The following is an 18,070-nucleotide window of genomic DNA, read 5'->3' on the forward strand; positions in this document are numbered from 1 at the left end:
CTGAAAAACTTTTCACAATCTTGGCTTCCAAAGTCCAGTTGATTAATTTCTTTCAAACCTTTTGGCTAGATAACCTTCCAAAGTCTTCTCTTCAGCCCTCTCACTGTCTGGAGTACCTTGGTCTAATCTTGGACACAGTCCAAGCCATTATTTTCTTTCTCCAAGGGAAGGTTGCTTCCCTAAGGTTCCACACAAATCCCTCAGGTCTAAACTGCGGTTGTCTTCTGCGTGAATGTTCTAGGCTGGATAGTAGCATCCCTCAAGGCTGTTCCCCCCCTGCCCAGTTTTCACTCCAGGCCTCTAAACCCTAAATAACGCTTTCCTCCCCTACCTTGCGCAACAGTTGAATGCGGAAAGGCATGACCTAATTGAATGGAGCCCAAATTTGGTGAAATGAGATTGTCATATTTTGGCCATTCTTCAACCAGGTCTTGAAAAGCACTTGTCTACCTTCATAGAACAGGTTTCTGCTTTATTCATCTTAGTCCAAAAACCTCTTACCTCATTATCCTTTATCATATTTTTTTTTCCTCTCCCCAGGGCCTTGCTCATATAGATTCCACAATTCGACTTCCTGTGTCGCCTTGGGATCTCACCCCCCTTTGAACCTATTCGAGATATTCCATTGGTAGATCTCACTTGTAGGTTGTCTTTCTGGTAGCCATTACACTTGTAAGGCTTGATTCTGAACTGATTCCTGATTATTTACTACGATGGGCACTTTCGTTTCATCATGTTTTGCACAAAGGACAAAGTTGTTGAGACCAAAATCTCACTTCTTACCCAAGGTGGTCTCTTTCCACCTCAATAAGGACATCATTTTTCCATCCCTCTGTCATGCTTCAAAACATTACAAGGAAATGCCCTATATTGCTTTGATGTGGTCAGGACTGGCTGGGTCTACCTAAAAGCTGCACTCTTTCCCCATTCCACCATTGATTGGTGGATAAGGCAATCTTATGGAAAGGGTTCCCTCCCACCCCCCATCAGAGCCCACTTTACCAGGGTTGTTGGCTCTTGGTCTTTCCAGCATCAAGTATATGCTTTACAGTAGGCATGAGCTCCGGCATGTTTGCACACTCCATGTGCAGATCCTGCCAGGAACTCGGCGCAGTGCTGCGCTAATCAGACAGTGAGACATTGTCCCAATCTCTGCAGCCGCACATTGGGAAATGTCTTGTTGCCTGTGATTAGCGCTGCGTCGCACGACTTCCTGTCAGCTCTGTTTGTGGAGTGTGCAAACACGCTGGAGCTCATCCTTACTTTAGATTTGCAAGACCTCTACTTGGTCCTCTGTTCAGACATTCTCCAAGTTGACTGCTCAGGCCTTAGCTGTTGTGAGGTTCAGCTGCTAGGCGCTTTATGCTGTTATCTGATTTTAACCTTTGTTTTCCTGTGGGCCTGTTGCCAGTTCTGCTTATGATGTTGCCCACCCCTCAGATTATTGCTTGGTAAGTCCCATGGTCTGAATACCATTTCAGTGTCCTGTACTGTACGATTAAGAAAAGAAGTTTGACTTGCCTTTTAAATTCCTAATTTTGGAGGACAGGACATGGGCTCCCTTACTTTGTATTGATCACTCCTTGCTTGCAAAAAACTGGAGTCTCATGGAGTAGGTGGGATTAAGTGATTTACTAATAAATCTATGTAATGCACTCTGATAGAGAAAGCTATTCATTTCAGGGGATTTTAATAATTTACACCTTACTATACAACTACTACTGTTTTCTGATAGCCGCATAACCTGTCAACATATTTTCCCACCAATATATTAGTTTGATATTTCCACTCCTGATCCGGTGTTTGATTCTCACTACTTGCAAGTAGTCAGACAACCAATGCTTGGCTTTCTCTGGCCAGAAGCAGGCTGCTCAGGCACAACTCGCACTGGCCTGAGCCAGGGTTTTGTAGGCCATGCTGCATCCTACCAAAAGCATCCTCCTGAGCTGTGTGAGCTTTGCAGCTGTTTTATAGGCTTAGCTGATCATGGTATCCATCAGTGGAGGGAGACGTGGGAAGGTTTTCCTGATTATGTCTGGAAATTAAAAGCCTCCTTAATGCAGTGCTGGCAGCGAGGATATGCAGTAACCCAATGCAGCTGAATACCTTTAATCAGTTTAGTTAAAGACACAAGATCTATTAAAGTTTTAAATATATAAAAATCATACATCAAATTGCTTATTTGCTCATTTGATACAGCCTGAGTGTATAACGCCATGTTTTGATTGGACCTTGCTCTGCATAAAATGTATTTAAGTCCATGAGAAAAATAATCTGCTGTTCTGAAACTGTGTAGTCCCTGTGAGATGTGTGTGGGACAGAATGTTTCATATCCTCTTTTATCGTCGGATTAGATGGTGCGTGGCAACTATCAATCCTTTCTTAAATGACTCTAGTAAATGTTACATGACTAAAATGCACTAAACACTGAACTTTTGGTTCAGAGACCCCCTTGTTTACATCTATTTATTTTAGAGGAATAGGACTGGTTTGTATAAAATGTAGAGGTACATAAAAAAGATTTATATTCTGACTGAGCTATTTTGTGACGCTCTTTCATTTATGTATTACCAGATTTACACACAGTCCTATTTTCTTCCAATTATGTGGCAGCTACTAGTTGTTTTTTTTTTTTTCTGCTAGGATTATCTGTCTCTTCCAGGTTCAGATTTCTCTTATATTCACCGACCAACACAGCTCCTCTCTTAGCCATTGGGTTGTTTCTCCTATTACTAGGAGATACTAGTCAATAGTTGTAATACAACACTCAGAACTCTTAGTTCCGCCCGGGGGGCGGTCCCTTGGGCAACAATCCTCCAGCCTGCCAGGCAGACCTCAGTTTTATTTTGCCTAGTGAAGAAGGACCTGGGAACCCTGCGGGCCCATCGGTCCGTGCCTTCTTATGTCAAAGCGTGACTTTTTGCGAAAGATGAATGATCCTGTGATCTACTATCAACAGCCAGCTGGGTGACAGGCTGGATACCCTTATCCTTGTAGTCTCACCTCCCTCTCTTCTCTCCCCTGTCCCTATCTCCCTTCCACCCCCAGCCCCCCCATAAAAGTGGTCTTTCTAGTGGCCATCACATGGGCCAGGAGGGTTTCGGAACTGGCGGTCTTGTCTCGCAAGACGCCCTATCTAGTTATCTACAAGGATAAGGTGGTGTTGCGTCTGCAACCGTCTTTTCTACCAAAAGTAGTCTCTGCTTTTCATATCAATGAGGACATATTACCATCTGTGTCCTAAGCCGACGCACCCTAAGGAGGTGGTCCTTCACGCACTGGACGTGGTTCAGGCTCTGAAGGTGTATTTGTCTACCACTCTTCCCTTTCGGAATCGGACTCACTGTTTCGGTGGCTGGTCCCAAGAAAGGCATGGCGGTCTAGTCGGCCACCATTTCTAGGTGGATCAGACAGATTGTAGTACAAGCCTATGCCCTTTCCAGTCACGGCCCACTCCACAAGGGCAATAGGAATGTCTTGGGCCTTCTGACACCAAGCGCCTGTCGCTCAGGTGTGTAAGGCGGCGACCTAGATATCTGTCCACGCCTTTACCAAGTTCTACAAGGTAGACGTCAGTGCATCGGCTGATGCCTATTTTGGCCGCAAAGTTTTGCAGGCGGCCGTATAGTTGCAATGGAAATATGCAATATATTCCTTTTTTTCCTGTTTTAAAACACAGTACCGTTAAGTTAATGTGCTGTTGCATTACGTTTCGCAGTTTTTTGGTGCGATTATGGGTAGGCACTCCTGTTGAGGGTACCCTGGTTTTTGTGGTGGTTTTTTTCCACACACTTGTTTTTGTGGGTAAAGTTTCACTAGTTCCCACTTGCCATGGTGGATGAAGTTTCTATGCTGTTTTCCCACCCCTCGTTTGGCACTGCTTGGGGACGTCCCAATGGCTAAGAGAGGAGCTTTGTCGGTCGGTGAATATAAGAGAAAATAGGATTTTTTTTTGTACCCGCTGTAAAATACTTTTCTCTGTAATTCACCGACCGACACAGCACCCGCCCCTCCTTTTTATCTTTTACGTTGTACTGCTTGTTGACGTACTGAGGTCTGCCTGGCTGGAGGGTTGTTGCCCAAGGGACCGCCCCCTGGGCGGAACTTAGAGTTCTGAGTGTTGTGTTACAACTAATGCCTAGTATCTCCTAGTAATAGGGCAAACAACCCAATGGCTAAGAGCTGTGTCGGTCGGTGAATTACAGAGAAAAGGATTTTACGGTGAGTACGAAAAATCCAATATTTTTAGCATACATAGCCTGTTTTAGGCACCAGTAAAAGGTTTCTATGATTTTTGCCTTTGGGTAGAAAACCATGGTTTTGGGGTTTTACATATCTCTGACCTAAATCGAGTCTTTCCAGACCCAGCAGTTCTCCTTACTGCAGGAGAGATCTGATAATTACTCGGTCTCTGACACACTTGGACATTACCCATAGCTTACTGTAGTGCTTGGTGTGCTATTATCAGAAATATGTTAAAGTGAAAATTTTTTATAAAAAAACAAGCGCCAATAGATATAACAGTAACGTGATAGGCACAATACTAATCCAGCTGCAGCAAAAAATTGTCTAAAGGAAAAATAAAAAATAAAACAGTCCACCGTGCTAGGTTTGGTACAGATTATATCCATAAATATGAAACGGTCCCAGTATATACTGATATAAAAGTGCTCATGCTCAATGTTGATATATTCGTGCTCCAATGTGCTCAGACTTGGGTGTCCCACAGAGATGTAAACTCACCCCCTTGGTTTGACCAACTATCGCTTGTATGGTCGTTTGCGCATGTGGGGATACCCCTGTAGAGATCCGTTGCTGCATCTCATGCAGTGTAGTGCCTAATACAGATAAACAAACCAAAGAAGTCCTCATTGCGCAAATATCGGTACACACATTTTATTAAAAACCAGTTAAAAATAAAAATGCCTCTCATAGGTTGGGATGCCTAAACATCCTGGCACCCATCGAGTGTAACAGGTGATTTATTTTTATTTATTTTTTGGGGGGGAAAATCGACCTACAATGGTGGTATTTATCGCTGGTCGCGGTGCATCATCAGGAAGCTCCAATTTCTCCATTTTGAGTAAGGGCATTTATACCCTTACATGGAATTCCGTTATTTGAATATCAGCACTTTACACTGTATTCACCAGCATCTGTTTGGTTTCATGCTCACTTTGGACTTTTTCGGCACTGGCACTTTTAATTTTAACATAGCATCGGTTGGATGCTATTTTCCTTTGTAGTAGTTGCACCTATAGTGCACATTGGAAATGTATCGCCCATTTATTTTGCGCATTCAGATGACTTTAGATTGTCTACTATTTTGTAATTTATATTGTGCTTTTTATTGTATTAACTTTAATATTTTTTGAGGTCCTTATTCTGAACCCTGTACAATTTAGTAGTCGCGTAGCACGGTTTCTTACCAGTGCCATTTATTGATTTTAAGACATTCCTGTTTTTAGTTAGCGTTTCACCAATCCAGTGCTTGCTGCAACTAAGTACCCGATCCTCTTCAGTTTAAGTAGAGCGGGAATATTTGTTTACCACTAGTCTAAACCTGTCCACATTCTCAGCCCTGATAAAGGCAGAGTCATCTTCCCCGAAACACTTTGGCTTTACCTGTGACCTGGGCAGTACATCGTTCCTTCCAGAATGTTTTGATACATCATTGTGCCCTACACATAATTAAGGCAACCCCAGTGCTAGATGCAGATAAGCAGCCCAAAAACATAATCAAGCCCTCTCATGTTTCACAGTAGGTACAATGTTAATGTGTGACTTGATAAAAACCCCCAGTTTTGTCTCATCATTGTGGCTTCTCAGTGTGAATTTTAGCAAATTAGTCAGTCCAGTCTGGGGCAATGAACAAGAGTCACCAATTAACTAAATAGGAAACTAACACTAAGTGCCAAGTAAAAGCAATCTTCTCTATTGTATTTAAAGAAAAAAAAAAAAAAGCAACCACTTGCATAAAGGAATGACGGCCAACTGCTCAGATCAGTGTGTTGCCGTTTCACTTTCTTTGGCAATCCAGGGGGCTCTGGATGAGACATGGTTGATGCTGCTGAGAATGTTGGTGTGGGTGGAAGAAATGGTCTTCTAGCCTTTACCTTTCTTATCGTACATTATGGGACACAGTGCCATAATAGTTGCTTTGTGGGTTATAGGCCACCTTCAGGAGATGGACACTGGCACACCCTAAGACAGGAAGTCCACTCCCTATATAACCCCTCCCACTACTGGGAGTACCTTGTTTTTTTTTTTGCCGGTGTCATAGGTGTTGGCCAGGAATTAAGATGTGCTGTGATGAGCTCCACTGGAAGATTAGCACGGTGTTGGCATCCTGCAACGACCAGCGCAGGAGTTTGTTTAAAAGCTACATTTTTGCTGGCTGCAGATGTTGGAGGGACAAAGAGCAAAAAGGGGCATGTAAGAGGTTGGTGATGCAGGCATTCCCTTGGCACATGGCTGAGTGTTAATAGCAGTGGCTGGACTTTTGCAAGCAGTGGATGCAATTTCTTCTGGTAGTACCTCTGCATTTGTGCATCGGGCTATACTCAGAATAGGACATTGAAACACCTCCCAAAAAGGGCTAAAAGGGTCTCTCCCAAGCTCTGGAAAGCCTACTCATCTCTACAATGGCATCCACCCCTGAGAGGGGGTGACTGGTCAGAGTGAACATCGGGGCCATGAAATGTTTGCAATTGTTTTCAACACTGCAGCCCCTGTCTATTTTACTTAAGAGGGTTTTTTTTTTTTCCCCAGCCATGAAATGTGTTATAAAAAAGTTAGCGGCTTTAATCGCATCCCAGTGAGGGACAAAATTCAACAGCTTCCCTTCCATTACCCAGGACCCTCAAACTGAGGAACTGGGGTGAGAAAAGATTAATTTCCCTCAGGGGACCATGGTGAGGCTGATGACTCCTCTTCTGAGGGGTCAAATGCAGGGAGATCAGCTTCACAATCTGTAAGATTGATGGTGCAATTTTTTTACTGATGGTCCACTCCACATTTGTGTACCCTTAACTAAGGCCTCCTCAAGCTGTGTGCATGCCTTTCCTGTCCATTCATTGCTGGAAAAGCTTTTTGTATCTGAGTAGGATCACCCAGATGAGCTATTTTTTTTTTTTTTTTTTTTTTTTTTTTTTTTTTTTCTTTCCCCCTCCTAAAATGTTTTTTACACTTTATCCTATAGAGGAAAAAATTCACTAGAGGTGGGGATACCAGTAATTGATGCTGCTATGTCCTCTGTGAATAAAAGTTTGAGTTGTCCGGCATACAGTGCTCAAACGCTTAGGGCTCCAACGGATAAAAAGTTGGAATTCCTATTGAACACTTTTTTTTTTTTTTCTCCTCTGGCAGGTTGAGTGTTTCAGCCTGCGCTGACAGTAATTGGTCAATCCTTGAGAGACCAGTTTAAACGGGTGCTCAAGGTTGTCCTGTTCAGCAGGCCCAGGATCTGGCAAGCTACTAGCAGCTTTATATTTGCATTAGTTGCTATGAGAGATTCTATTTGTCAGGCCTCGCGCCTTTCGCTAAGCGACATGCGAGAAATTCCTGGGTAGTCTTCCTTTTTGCAGTGAAACGGCTGTTTGGGAATGATTTGGGTAATCCAAAGAATTTCTAGTGGAAAAAGTACCCCTTTGCCATTTAAGAAAAGGAGTAAACATATTTTAATTTTAAAAAGCTCCTTCTGCAGTGCCAGGGGCCTCTAGGCAGTCACAACTGCCTCTGCCGTCAAGTTCAAGAGGTAATCCTCAGGGTCAACCCCAGGGACAGAAGACGTCTCGGTATCCCAGGAGGTATGTCATAGGTAGAATCCTTGATTTTCTGCAGATAGGGTTAGAAATGAAGCTGGCATTAAGTACTATCAAAGGCCAGGTCTTGGCCTTATCTGTTTTGTTTCCACGGCCATTTGCATCGCATTCTTTGGTTCGTAGGTTTTTTCAGGGGGTAACATGGCTTAATCCCCTGGTTAGGTCACCGCTGAACCTTTGGGACTTTAGTTCTGTCGGCGTTACAAAAACAGCCGTTTTGAGCCAATACGACATATTCCCTTGGTCCTTTTGACAAGGCAACTAGTTTTTCCTGTCGCATCATGGCCGTATACACCTATGGGTTGTGGCTCCGCCCCCGCAACCTGACCGTTTGACTATTAAATCTTGAGAGGTCCTCTGCCTCAGTATTCTCCTTTCTTTTTTTTTTCTTTTTTTTTTTTCTTTTTCTTTTTTTTTCCTCACCTGAGAAGACCGGACATCGCCCCTTACTGCTATCGCCCCAGCCAGGTTCAAGCCTCTCCTGGGTGGAAGTCCTACCTGTACAGCCTCTAAATGAGCTTAATGGAGGAATCCCCACTCTGATGGTCTCAGGGGTACCATTCTTATCTTTACAAATCTTAAATAGATTTATCATGCAGCGGCCTCTAACCTGTATTTTTTCAGTATGTTCTGTAGTTCCTCCCTCCTCCCTCTTCGGGCGCCGATGTTTGGACTCTTCAGCGCATGCGTTGGCGGCCAGTACCTCGCTGTTCTATCTGTTTGCCAGTTTCCAAGATGGCGCCGGACGCCGCGGGACATTTCTGCGCATGCGCGGGATGAAGTCGGCGCTGCGGTGGTGCTGAATTTAAAAAACAGCATTTTTTCATTGTGTACTGTGGCTGCTGCTGCATTTCTAATGAGATCGTTTTGAGAGTTTTCCGATCTTTTTTTCCGTCTGGTTTCCTTCGAATCTTAAGGTCAGTCTCTTCGTTTCTTGGGGTTTTTTCTTTTCTTGCAACTCTGCATATCTCCCTACCTGCCTTTTTGCACACTGACTTCCGTTCGTTTTTAGGAATCACTCTTCATGGAGGCCGCTGCCCCAGCAGACCATCGCCAGCCTAATAGGTAAGTGGGGTCAACTTGGTAAGTACGAAGAGGAAAAAGAGCCTGTCACTAACGCTGTCTAATTTGACAGCCCTATCAGGTCATCCAGATCATCGCACTCAAGGCGCTCAAGAAGAAGTCGCTCAAGTCATAGACAAAACCGAGACCATGGCAGAAGCCGTTCAAAGCGCAGAGAGAGTGGAGGTCACAGGAGGAGTCGATCAAGGTCCTACTCTCGACATGGCCACTCCTACCACAGGAGATCCCCCACGTGCAGACATTCTTCTCGCGCTCGGAGTCTCTGTCCATCTGGGAATTCATGCTGGATTTGTGGCGCAATAGCACTTCCAGATAAGCTGGCCTGTCGTTCATGCTTTAATGAAGCAACTAAAGACAGAGAATTAGAACCTAGTAATCCAGCTATTGAATCGCACCTCCAAATCGCAGGGCCAGAAACTAGCAGACCTTTGCAAGGTACCACACCTGCTGCTCCTTCCTCTTCAAAGATGTCTGATCCTTTGTCAGATAACGATGACATTGACACATCTACCGGCTTCGACTTTGCACTGGTCGAACCCTTCATTAAATCAGTGAAGGAAGCGATCGATTGGGTGGAAGAAAAACAAACTCCTCAAAGTGAGGAAATATTTTCCAAATCTCAAAAAAGATCCTGAGACCTTCCCATTTATTGAGGAACTGGAGGATTTGATTAAGGAGGAATGGCAGAAGTCGGAAAAGATCAGCCTAACTAACAGGTTAGCAAAGCTTTACCCCCTGAAGGCGCCTAGTGTGACTCCATTGGTGACCCCGCCAGTGGTGGATTCTTCTCTGATGCGTCTTGCCAGACATGTGACACTTCCAATCGAAGATGCTGTTACATTTAAAGATGTGCTGGATAGGAAAATTGACTTGGATCTTAAAAGATTTTACCTATCGGCAGGAGGTGCGTGCAGACCAGCTGTGGCTCTAGCAGCTGTCGGTAGGGCCATTTCCAACTGGTCCGCTAATGCCGAGAGGCTGGTATCAGAAGGAGTGGAACAAGAGAAAGTAATCTCAGCCCTCCAGGAACTGTCTCTCGCAGGCGATTTTGTCGCAGAAGCCTTTGTAGACATAATTAAATCTACATCAAGGGCAATGCTAAGCTCAGTAATGGCCAGAAGGGCACTTTGGCTAAAACCCTGGTCAGCAGACCCATCCTCGAAGTCAAATTGGTGCAAGATTCCCTTTGATGGAGTAAATCTCTTTAGGGAAAAACTAGACTCTGCGATTTCAAAAGTTACCAGAGGAAAATCTGATCTGATCCCTTCAGATAGAAGATCTAAACAGCGAAGACCGCCAGCCTCCAGACGAAATCTCCCAGACAAATATAGGGAGGCAAGATCCTACAGACCTGGCAGAGAATATAGGAGGAACTGGAAGAACCCTCAATCATCCTTCCTCAAGCTCCAGAAAGCCAAGACCCCTACTACAGGGGATCAAAAGTATTTTTGAAGGTGCGCCCGCCCAACCAGCTGTAGTAGGAGCCAGGCTCAGGTTGTTCAGGCGGGTATGGGCGGAGGCAATAAAGGATCCATGGGCAGTGGCGACTGTCCAGTTCGGCCACAAATGGAGGTTCCGAAAGCATCCAAGGGACCATTTCCGGCTAACAAGGTTACCGTCATCTCGCCAAAAGAGGTTCCTACTGAACGAATATGTTCAGGGCCTCATCCAGAAACAAGCCATAAGGGAAGTTCCACTGCCACAGAGAGGGAAAGGATTCTATTCTCCTCCTATTCCTGATAAAAAAGAAAACAGGGGACTTACGTCCTGTCATGGACTTAAAAAATCTCAATCACCGAATCCAGATGGAAGCATTCAAAATGGAGAGCCTGCAGACAATTCTCCAGGCCATCAACATAGGAGATTGGATGCTCTCAATCGATTTACAAGACGCCTACTTGCATGTTCCCATTCACACCTCATTTCAGAAATTTCTCCGCTTTGTGGTAGGTCATCAACATTTCCAATTTCAAAGTCTCCCGTTCGGAATATCCACTGCTCCGAGAACATTTACAAAAGTCTTGCTCCCAGTAATAGCCCTATTGAGGGAACACGGCCTGAGAGTGCACCACTATCTAGACGATATCCTTCTGCTTGCCGACAACTGAGATTCCCTCCTACTTCATCACGTAATCTTAATCTCCACCCTGCAAAAATTCGGGTGGCTGATAAACTGGGGGAAGAGCAGTCTAAGTTCCATGCAGAGACTTTTTTTTTTGGGCGCAGAACTGGATACCCGACTCAATACAGTAGAGCTCCTGGAGGAAAAAATTCTCATCCTGATCCGGAAAGCAAAGAGACTACTTGTGGCCACTACCATTCCCGCCAGGGAATGTCTCAGTATTCTAGGCTCATTTTCAGCAACTATTCCGATGGTTCAATGGGCCCAGTGGAATGCCAGGCCTCTTCAAATATCATTTCTGAAGCAATGGAATGGCGTGTCAATGACCTAGCCAATAGTAATTCGGAAGGAGGTGAAGCAATCACTATCATGGTGGACCAAACCACACAATCTGAAGAGGTGCAAACGCATAGTCCTTCCCTCTCAAGAGGTAATCACCTCGGATGCCAGCATGGAAGGATGGGGAGCACACTACTGCCACCATGCAGTCCAAGGTCGTTGGCCGTTCAAGACACACAATGTGGTCTCCAACATATTGGAGATGAAAGCAGCGTTCCAGGCACTACTAGCATTCAGCCCATTCCTGGAGGGGAAAGAAGTTCTACTAAGGATGGACAATCGAGTGGCAGTGGCCTGTATCAACAGGCAGGGAGGCACCAGGAGTCGCTCCAGGTTGCAAGAAGTCCAACCAGTCTTCCAATGGGCACAGTTGAATTTAGCCAGTCTCAGGGCAACATACGTGCCAGGTGTCCAGAATCAGATAGCAGACACCTTGAGCTGAGAATTCGTATCCAACCACGAATGGGCCCTAAGCTGTCAAGCATTTTCTCTAACAAAAATTTGGGGGGTTCCAGATATCGATCTGGCAGCAACTCCGAACAACGCGAAGTGTCAGAGGTACCTGGCGAGGATTCCCTTTCCTTCGGCAGAAGGCACGGATTGTTTACAACACAACTGGAACTTCCGACCTAGGTTATGTGTTTCCACCAACACCAATCATACCGAGGCTTCTACTCAGACTCAGGAACTCAAGTTCCACAGTAATAGCAGTCCTGCCTTTTTTGGCCGAGGAGGCCATGGTTCAAGACCCTGCTTCAGTTGAATACAGCAGAATCATTGCCGCTTCCCGTGACAGCGGACCTACTCTCTCAAGGTCAACTCCTCCATCCACGCCCAGAGATATTACACCTAACAGCCTGGAGACTGAAAGGGCTAGGTTCATAGCTCACGGCTGTTCCCACAAAGTGATAAACACCCTTCTTCAAGCCAGAAGGGTTACCACTAATAACACCTACAAGAGAATCTGGGATAAGTTCCTCTCAATCGCACAACAAGCCTGGGACCCTTCATCCCCAACAGTTGCTCAGATCCTAGAGTTCCTACAGCTAGGTCTCGACAAAGGTCTTGGATCAAATACCCTGAAGGTGCACGTATCAGCTCTATCAGCCATAACGGGGGTGAAATGGGCTCCAGAGCCTCTTATTTCTCAATTTCAGAAGGCCTGTCTAAGATTAAGACCTCCCAGGAAACCCTCCTTTCCAACTTGGGATCTTTCGGTAGTGCCGGATTTCCTATCCCTTGATCCATTCTTTCCAGTTGTGGGAGCTTCTCTTTGGGATCTAACCCTCAAAATCACCTTCCTGAAAGTGATTACATCAGCCAAGAGGGTGTCGGAAATGCATGCACTAATGGCAAAGGAACCATACCTAACCATCTACCCAGACAAGGTAGTTCTGAAACCGTCAATCACTTCATCCCGAAAGTGGTTTCCTCCTTTCATTTTAATCGGGAAATATGCCTTCCCGCTCCTTCCACAGAGCAGGGGAACCCACATCCACTTGATGTAAAATCCAACATACTGGCTTACCTCTCAAGAACCATTGACCTCAGGAAAGTGGAAAATCTCCTAGTCATCCCTCACGGCTCTAGAAGAGGACAGTCAGCCACTTCCATCACTATCGCAGCATGGCTGGTAAAAATCATAAAGAAGGCTTACTCATCTAATCAAGCTCAAATACCTGAGGGCTTAAGGGCGCATTCTGCAAGGGCGATGGCGACCTCCTGGGCCAGTATGGGTCAAAATGCGACAGATTCTCCCATTGCCCAGGACCCTCAAACTGAGGAACTAGGGACAGGAGAAGACCAATTCCCTTAGGGGACCATGGTAAAGCTAATGACTCTTCTTCTGAGGTGTCAAATGCGGGAGAAACGGCTGTTTCAATCTTAAGATTGATGGTGCTATTTCTTGCTGAATGGTCCACTCCACATTTATGTACCCTTAACTGAGCGTTTGGCTTCGCTAAAGCCTCCTCAAGCAGTGCATGCCTTTTTCCTGCCCACTCATTGTTGGAAAAGCTTTTTTTTGTATCAGAGAGGATCACCCAGATAAGCATTATTTTCCCTCCTAAAAAGTTTTCATGCTTTCCTCCTATGGGGGAGTAAATTCACTAAGTAGGGTATACCAGCAATTAACGCTATTATATCCTCTGAATAAGAGTTTGGCTTGTCCGGCAGACAATGTTCAAATGCTTAGGGATCCAAGGGATAAAAAGTTGGAATTCTTATTTAAAAATAAAAATAAAAATAACTTTCTTCTCTGGCAGATTGAGTGTCTCAGCCTGCGCTGACAGTAATTGCTTAAAGCGGAGATCCACCCTAAAGTGGAGCTTCCGCTCATTGGAACCCTCCCCCCCCCCCCCTCCGGCGCCACAAGTGGCACCTTTCAGGGTGGAGGGGGGGTGCAGGTACCTGTACAGTACAGGTATCTGCACCCACTTCCGGCATAGATATCTGCAGAAGCTACGCCCCTTTCCGAAGGTCCCCCGCTGTCTGCTGGGAAACATACGGATCACAGAGACAGCGGGGACCAGGCAAAGATCAGTGCCATAAAGGAACTGATTTAGGTGGTTGAAACAAGATGAATTCTTCTATTCAGCTTTGCATGAGGTTGCTGGGAAAGATGGTGGCTTAATTTGAGGCCGTTCCTTATGCTCAGTTTCATTCGAGACTGCTGCAAAACATTATCTGATCGACTTGGGACAAAGGGTTCAAGCTCTAGATTCCCAGTGTGTCTGATTCCAAAGCCATATGGCCACATCACCCTGATAGTTCCCCATCTCGTCTGATCTTGGAGGCTAAGCAGGTTCGGGCCTGGTTAGCACCCGGATGGACCTCCTGGAAATACTAGGTATTGTAGCCTGGGTATGCCGGAGCCTCAGTTTATTGTTAAAATAAATAAATAAATAAATAAATAATCTGCAAAGGGGGAAATACTTCCTTCAGTTACTATGGAAGTGGCCCAGATCAGAAATGACCCTGCCCATTTATCATTCTAGAAATTCAGGCAGAGCACTTGGTTCTGAGGGCCTGAATGTTCAGTTTACGGTATTGTCCTGCCAGGATTCAATCCCACTATGCTACAGCAATGGCCTATATTAATCACCAAGGGGGCACAAGAAGTTGTGCGGCCCAGAGAAGGGTGAATCATATCCTATCTTGGGTAGAAAACAATGTGCTTTGCCTATCGGCGGTCTTCATTCTAGGAATAGAAAATTGGCAGGCTGACTACTTGTCGCCAGCAGTTCCCGGGGTTTCTTTACCCCAATATCTTCCTGTCAATATGTCAAAAGATGGGGGATCTCAGATATCTGTTTAAGTCCAGGTTCAACAATTCGACAACTTTGTGTCGAAAACAAAGGATCCGCTAGCATGGGGAACCGATGCCTTGCTATTCCCGTGGAATCGGTTCTCACTGAGTTATACATTCCCTCCTATTCTACCTGTGTCCATGACTTCTACGCAGGATCAAGCAGGAAGGGAAGTCGGTGATTCTGGTGGCCACCAGCGGGGCCCTTGGTATGCATACCTTGGTATGCAGAGATTGTAAAGATGATGGGACCCAAGGACCCTACCGCCACAGCCAGACCTTCTTTCGCAAGGTCCGGTATTCCATGCTACTTTACAAACGCTAAATTTAACGGTTTGGCTATTGAGGCCCTCACTGAAAAAAATGTGGGCTGTCAGGTTCAGTGGTTTCTATCTTGGTTAATGCAGCCAGCCTCCATAATTATATATTATGGAGTCTGGGAAGCATATGTTTCCTGGTGTGAAACCAGGGGTTGCATCCCAGGAAATAGGTCAAAGGTAGAATCCTTGACTTTCTGAAGATGGGGTGAGAAATAAAGCTGGCCTTGCATGCTTTCTAAGGACAGGTCTTGGCCTTATCAATGACCACTTTCTTTGCTTTATTTGGGTGTTAACTTTATTTAGGGGGTAACACTGCTTTATCCCTGGTTAGGTCACCCCTGAACCCTTGGGACTTGAATTTAGTTTTTGGCAGCATAACAAAACAGCCTTTTTTTTTTTTTTGACCAATATGACCTATTTCTTTGGTCCTTTTTTGACAAGGAAATTTTTTTTTCTGGTAACCATATCTGCTGCAAGAAGGGTATCAGAATTGGATGCTTTTTCTTGTAAAAAGCCATATTATTGTTCACAAGGATAAGATAGCATGGCGTCCTCATCCTAACTTTTTAACAAAGGTAGTATCAAGTTTTTATCTAAACCAGGATATTCTAGCTTCATTTTTTTCCAAAACCCTGTTCTATGGAAGAAAAATCACTATATTCTTGATGCGTGTTGAGAGCAGTCTACTTAAAGACGACTGCTCAGATTTGGAAAATGAATATTTTGTTCGTATTGCCTGAAGGTCCTAAAAGAGGACAGGCAGCATGGAAATCTACTACTTCTAAATAGATTTGACAAGAAATTGTTCTAGCTTGTGGTTTAAAGAGGAAGTAAACCCTGATGGGTATACTTCCTCTGATTCCCTGCAAAGGTAAAGCATAATGGACTACTATGCATCGCATAGTAGTCCATTATGTGTCACTTACTTGACACAGGAGCCAACAAAGTCACCGATGTCCCCTTGTGTACGGAGCCTCCATCTTCTTGGTGGCTCTCGCTGCTCCGGCTCTGTCATACTTCACTCCTGCGCATGCGCACGGGAGCCGCCACTTGCGACACATCGCCGCCACTTGCGACACATCGCAGCATGCACCGTATTTGGCAAATATCTCCCAAACCGTGCAGGTTTAGGAGATATTTCTTGAACCTACAGGTAAGCCTTAATCAGGCTTACCTGTAGGTGAAAGTGGTTTTGTAAAGTGGTTTACAACCACTTTAAAGCTGTAGTTTCTACCCTCTCAAATCAAAACACACTCCTCTAGGGCTGTTGGTGCTTTGTGGGCAGTGCATCACCAAGCCTCCATGGCTCAAATCTGCAAGGTCGCAACATGGTCTTCAATCTGTTTTACCAGGTTCTATCAGGTGGATATAAAAAGACAGGAGGATGTCGCCTTTGGGTGCAATGTACTGCAGGCATCAGTATAAGTTCTCTGATCTCGTGGTGCCCTACTTTTGTTGTCTCCTTCCCCTCAGTTGGCATTGCTCTGGGACATCCCATATAGTAATTACTATGGCTCTGTGTCCCGTGATGTATGAGTAAAGAAAATAGTAATTTTTATAACCGCTTACCTGTAAAATCCTTTTCTCTTTCGTTCACTGACTGGCATAGCTATTCTTGACTATAGGGTTGTTACGCCACCTTCAGGAGAGGACTAGGCAGGACATGTTACACATGTACAAAAACAGAACTTTCTAGTTCGGCACAAGGGGCGGTCCCTTCAGTAACAACCCCCCAGCCTGCTTCCTGCAGCTTCAGTTTTTTTTCTGCCTAGTGAAGGAGATGGACCTAGGAACCCTGCGGGACCATCGGTCCTGGGATTTTTTTTTTTGCAGAAGTTTGCCATTTGTGCAAGATTTAAGATCTTGTGATTGCTATCAACAGCTGGCTGGGTGACAGGCTGGATACTCTTACCCTTGTAGTCTCCCCAGCCTGGCCATCGAGCGTGTGCAGACCATAGCTACACACTGGGTTGGCCACGACATGCCCCTCAGGCTCCAGGGGCGGCCGATGAGCGCAACGCTCCTGGGCACACGTATGACCGGGCTACTTATTTCTGAGTCACAGTGTGCCGTGGCCAGCAGCCACCCCGTACTCTTCGGGAGTGGGTCTGCGATGGAATGTTCCCAGCTCTCCCTGCCTCTGCGGGGTTGAGCAGCTGGGCATTCCCTGGGAGGTCGATTTGGGGGTCCTTCTCCTCCCTCTCTTCTCTCCCTGTCCCTAACTCCCCCCCCCCCCCCCCCCCCCCCCCGTGGGGGATGCTGCATGGTGGGCTGCTGAGCAGTCTTTTTTCACTGTCCTTCTCTGTGTACAGTTGGTTGTCGGCCATGTTTGGTGTGACTCAGTGTGAAGCATGGTCAGGAACCATTTTACTGTAGTTCGGTGGCCATTTTCCCTGTCATTATGTCCTTTTGTACTGGACACCCAGCAGCTATTTTGTTGTAGCACAGTTTTTATGCTCGGCGCTGGTCCCTGAGGCTCAGAACAGCGCGTTATTTTCACTCAGAACACGTGGGAGCTGACACAGGCACTAGTAGCTGAACAACGCAGTACTTGGTCAGGATGGTGAGTCCTGCGGTGGGGGCCCCTCAGCCTGCAGCAGATAGGAGGGTGAGACAGTGCACCTGTCCTAAGTCCCCAAAGGTGGCAGACAGGGTGGGTCAGCATGGCTTCAGAAACTAGTGTTTCTTCCCCCGAACTCCCGGCAATTGCAATCGGCTCGTCTGCAAACAGTGCAGTGACTTTGGACGCTTTGTCGCGGTCCTTGATACGTTTGTTGCCAGGATGGAGGTGGTGCGTGGGCGCAAAGGTGTTAACCCACCCACCCCCCCCCCCCCCCTCGGTGGGCAGAGCGACATATACCAGTCATTTACACCCCGGGAGTGGAAAACTGGCAGGCAGACTACCTTAGTCACCATATGCTGGACCCAGGAGAATGGGCGCTGCATCCGGAGGTGTTCAGGCTACTGTGCCTGCGGTGGGGCACACCAGACGTGGATCTCCTGGCTTTCCATCTCAATCGGAAGGTGCTGAGATTCAAATCCAGGAAGAGATCATTGGGCAGACGCGTTGGTGGCT

At 45.9% G+C, this 18,070-nt stretch overlaps 1 protein-coding gene across 1 annotated transcript in view; it reads left to right on the forward strand.

The window, feature by feature from the left end:
• Positions 1-18,070, forward strand: part of NOC3L (NOC3 like DNA replication regulator) — a 122,493-nt gene that overhangs the window by 26,192 nt on the left and 78,231 nt on the right. The window lies entirely within an intron of this gene.

The sequence above is a fragment of the Lithobates pipiens genome, unplaced genomic scaffold (genome assembly GCF_037356315.1).
Source record: "Lithobates pipiens isolate NorthernLeopardFrog02 unplaced genomic scaffold, aLitPip1_a1.2 Scaffold_25, whole genome shotgun sequence".
Lineage (NCBI taxonomy): Eukaryota > Metazoa > Chordata > Amphibia > Anura > Ranidae > Lithobates > Lithobates pipiens.